Consider the following 4,762-nt stretch of genomic DNA (forward strand, 5'->3'; position numbering starts at 1 on the left):
GTGGCCCGAGAGCTGCTGTAGTGCAGACTGCTGGAGGGCGGCCGCGACGTGCTGCTGGAGTGGGTGGCAGAGCTCCTGGGCTTCGCCGCCTTGGGGGCTCACCCCTTCTGCACCCAGCTCCCACCTCCAACCCAGGGCGGCCCGCGCGGGGGCCCCCCGCGTGCCCGCGGGCTCCAAGGCTACTCCAACACCAGTGAGGCTGTCAGCACCGGACCGGCAGCGGCGCAGCCCCGCTCCTGGTCCGCGAAGAAGAAGGACTCGACGCGACCCGCGGCCCCAGTGGACAGCCGCGCTGCCACCCCATGGTAGGCGCGTTGGGCAGGACCGCGTGGCGTGCAGAGCACTACGGCGTGGCCTTCGGGGTGACGGCGCCAGAGGAATACGTGCCCCTCATGACGGACCAAGGACACCCACACGAGGGCGAACCAGGCTCGCTCCTCAGCCCAAGCTGGGGGGATGAGGCGCCAGAAGCTGAGCCCTTCCAGGAGTCTCGGGACGGTCCCACTAGGCACGCTGGAGGCAACGATTATCGGGTACCGCTAATTCTTTAGCAGGCATACGCTAACCATGGATCGCAGGAGGTGCAGGTTGCCACAGCGGGCAGCTGCCCCGCTCCCACAGTCTCCTACCCCCCGGGAGGAGGGCACAGGGGGCTGCAGGAGAGGGGCAGTGATTCGACATCACCACTGCGGCGTTCGGAGCAAGGTGTTCTCAGGAGGTAGGCCCTCCGCTGGGGAGGTGCCCCAGGGCCTGCCCCTGGCGGAGGACCCGTGGTCGTCGGGGGAACCGCTGGCGACCGCTCTACCCCATCGGCGGCATCCTGGTTTCCGGTCGTCGTTGATGGCACTAGAGCGTGGCGCAAGGCGGGGCCCTCATCTGGCGATATGAAGCAAGGCCGGTACCTGTGAAGAAGGCCCAGTGCCTGTGAAGCTCGCCGCCCCGTGACACTCTCACGTAATAATGAGTGGGGCTGTACACGCCCCGGAGTCTCAGGGGTGCCGGCCTCAGGCCCTGGGGCTCCCTCCCATGCCCAGTGGCAGCACTTAGCTCCACGCTGGTGAGAAGACGTCCAAGACTAGACTAGGTGCCGGACGCGGCCTTTTGTTTGCTTTCGTTGCTCTTCCCCTTGGTTGTCGCTTTCCCCCACTGGATTCAAGTTGGATTCGAATTTGAGATTTGCGTGTGTTTGGGGAAGGGGTGCTTAGTCTCGTTCAAGCAATTTCTCACATTTTGGTTACCACTTTGCCTAAGCCGCCTCCCCTCGCGAGCCCCTCGCGAGCCGGGTCAGGCCTAGCTTGCGCGCAGCCCAGACTGCCGCCGTCGCATCCTCTCAGGAGGGTGTTTTACTGCAGATCCTACGGATTCAATCAGGGGACACTCGAGACACCACAACCCCCCGCGGGCTGCCTCAGGGCCGGCACGGAACAAAGGTAAACTAGCCGACCAGCACGTCGCTTGGGCCAACCACTTGGCGCGGGCGCAAGGGCAGTGTAGCGTCTGCTAATACGATGAACACAAGTTTACATGAGGCCCCCCCCTCCAAAATGCTCTCACAGTCATCAGGCCAAAACCTGAGTTCTATTCATGCAGGGTAACGAAGCAGGAACGATGCACAATTAGTCGGACGAATCCCCCAATGCGTCCTCGGGAGCACCACCTGAGCCGTTGCTGGCGTCGCTGAACTCGCCATCACTGTCCGCGTCGCCGCCAGCGGCGTCAGGGCCGCCCATCGCGCCGCCCTCATCGTCCACCACGATCGCGTCATCATTATCTGAGGTGAAGGCCCTGATATGAGCGTCCACATTGTCCTCCACCCAGTGCGCCAGGTCGCCTCGGACAGCCTGGGGGACTGGGGCGATGGCAGCATCAAAATCAAAATGGGGATCCATGTTTCGGAGGTGACTGAAGATGCGGGAGAAGGCACACCTGAGCAGGGCGCGGCTCCTCTCCTCCACCAACCTGTCATCCCTGGTCGACCGCGCCTCCAGCTGCGTCACCACATCAGTGAAGAACTGAAGATTGCCCGCGTAGTTGACTGTGTGCGACTCGCTGACGGCCTCCTCGCAGATGTTGCCCAAGGCCGCGTTGGCTCTCTCCCAGAGAGTGGTGAGCATGGGGCCGTGCTCATGCTCCAAGATCCGCCGCCGACGTATCTCGTCCGCATTCTGGCGCGCGACGGCCTCAGGCTCCTCCACCCGCTGGCGAAGAAGGAGCACCTCAGCCTGGGAGGTGGTTAACTCACGTCGCGCCACCTCAAGAGCGGCCCGGGAAGCATCGGCCCGCCGCGCCGCCTCCTCCAGCTTGGCCCTCAAGGCGGCAGTCCTGCCTTCAGCTTCAGCCCGGATCAGCCCCAGCTTCTCTTCGAACTCGTGCTCAAGGTTCAAGCGCGCCATCGCCACTCGACGTCCGACCTCCTCCAGGACGCGGGCTTCCTGTGCGGCAACATCATCCTCCGCTTGCGTCACCAAGCGCTCCCTCGTCTCCAGACGCTCGTACTCACGGGTACGTTCGGCGGCTTCCAGTGTCAGCGCCTCCTCATGCTTTTGGAGCTCTGTTGAGTCGCTGGAGGCCACCTTCATCGACGCAAGGGCTGCCTCGCGCAGCTCCACCTGCTCCTCCAGCGGGTGGCACTAGGCCAGGAGCTCCCGAGCCCGCTCCTCCGCCGCCGTTCGCCGCCGTTCAGCTTCCCGAGCCTCCTCAGCGGCCAAAGATCGGGCCTCCTGAGAGGCCACCAACGACGCCTTGGCCTCTGCTTCATCAAGATCATGCTGGCGGCGCGCAAGGGCGATGGCGCCCTCCAGCTCGCGCCTCTCTGCAGCCAGGCGCAGGCCCTCGGCCTCAAGGCGCGCGTCTTCATCAGCAAGCTCCTCACCAAGCAGGCTCACTGCATCAGTCGCCCTTCGAAGGAATCCTTGGCGGAGAGCGCGATGCTCCCGAGCGCGCTCGAGCACGTCTTCCACACCATCATCCGCCCCAAGCAAGCGCCGGGGGCCGCGAGTCAGCACTCCCCCTTCGGTCTGGGGGCTGGGGGCTGGCACCCTCGCGACGGCCGGGCACGCCGCGTCAGAAGCCCGGCCTGGGGCCAGCCCGTCCTCAGGAGAAGAGCGCAGGAAGCGCCTCAGCGAATTGCAGTTCACGACCAGGCGAGAAGCCCATGGCAGGCTGGCTAAGCCACGAGAAGGCCCGCGAAGGAGGATCGCAAGGTGCGTGGGGCCGTGATACGCCTCGGGATGGCTCGCCTCGTTAGTCGCCCTCACCACAAGGGCTCCGCTGCTCGGAGCGCTCGAGGACGATGGAGGGGGCAAAGCAAAGGGGGATGGCTCCTCAGCCATCTCCGCAAGCTCGGCTGGAAGGGGCCTGCGGAGCAAGGGTCAGTACAAGTAACAGAAGGATCGGGAGCCGGGATAGGAGAAGGCTTACTCATCAGTGGCGAAGTACTTCCTACGCTTCAGCAGGCGACAAGGGTAATCGTCGCCCAGGGCCTCCCTTCTCTTCCGGAGAGCCTCGAAGTTCACGTGGAAGCGGCCCAAGAGTTGGGCGCATGGATCAACCTTCGATGAAGACGGAGCATCAAGGCGATCTGCGGCAGGGGTGCCTGCCTGATGTGCGCTGCCAATCGCCTCCCCAAGAGACGCAGCTGGAGCCTCAGGGGCCCCAGTTGCAGGCACTGAGGGCAGCTGCTCGCCACCCTTAGCCTCAGCGGCACGGGCCCCAAGAGCTGCTTCCTCATGAGCCTCGCTCGGCGCTGTCACCGCGCCGGGAGCCCCTCGGCCTCTAGCACCTCGTGCCTCCCTGCTCCGCCACTCGAGGATGAGTCGCCTTGGCCGACTAGAAGGGCAGTCACCACCACTAGGTTCTCGTGAGGCCCCTGAAGGCCGGCGGGGCATGGCCCCCACTCATCAAAGACAGGCATCTGCTTCAGAAAGTCGCCCCTGCTCTGGCAGAGGTACAGTAAGGCCCCTCCCTGCTGGACGCTGCCGGGGTTGGGGTCCCCAGCCAGGGTCAAGAGCGCCGTCCTCAGCACCTCAGGAGTCAGGTCCTCTTCCTGGAGCCTCATACGATCCTCACACCCATGGAAGGCCCACATCCAGCGAGAGTGGCGTTGAAGAGGAGCAACGCGGCATAGCAGGAACTCCTTCACCACCTTGGGCGCTGTCACGCCAAGCGACCTCAAGAGCGCGAAGTGGCGCCAGACGAAGACGAGCCCGGGGCTCTCAAGCATCTCCTGGCCCCAGCCCGAATTGGGGACAACAGGTGAGGTAGGCTCCGATAGCAGGGGGCTGGGCACCCCTGCGTCCACATACAACCACCGCTCGCGGAACCCAACCACAGGCAGGGGAGCTTGAAGTCAATCCCAGAGGCCGCAGTCTCAGACGCGGCAACGAAGCTCACGCAAGCCCAGCATTGGGTAGGATCGACAAGATGCAACGAGAAGAAGTGGCGCAGCAAGGCAACCGAAGGAGGGATGCCCACCATAGCTTCGCAAACAAAGGCGAAGACCGAAAGGAGGGTGATGGATTCAGGACCCAGATGCATCATGTGGATCTGATAGTGGGAAAGAACGGCGTTGAAGAAATCAGAAAAGGGAGGAACCAGACCCGACCACAGGGCGTCGGCAAGATACAGGACCTCGGCGGCTGTCCTGTCGATGGAGAAGTGGGACGCGGGCTAGGCCGTCGTCCTTCCGCATTCGTTGAAGATGGTGGCCAGAGCCAAGCTGACCTTGCCCAAGCACTCGGCGGGGACCGCCAACGGCGGCGGG

This window comes from Triticum aestivum, chromosome 7A, assembly GCF_018294505.1.
Source record: "Triticum aestivum cultivar Chinese Spring chromosome 7A, IWGSC CS RefSeq v2.1, whole genome shotgun sequence".
NCBI classification, from domain to species: domain Eukaryota; kingdom Viridiplantae; phylum Streptophyta; class Magnoliopsida; order Poales; family Poaceae; genus Triticum; species Triticum aestivum.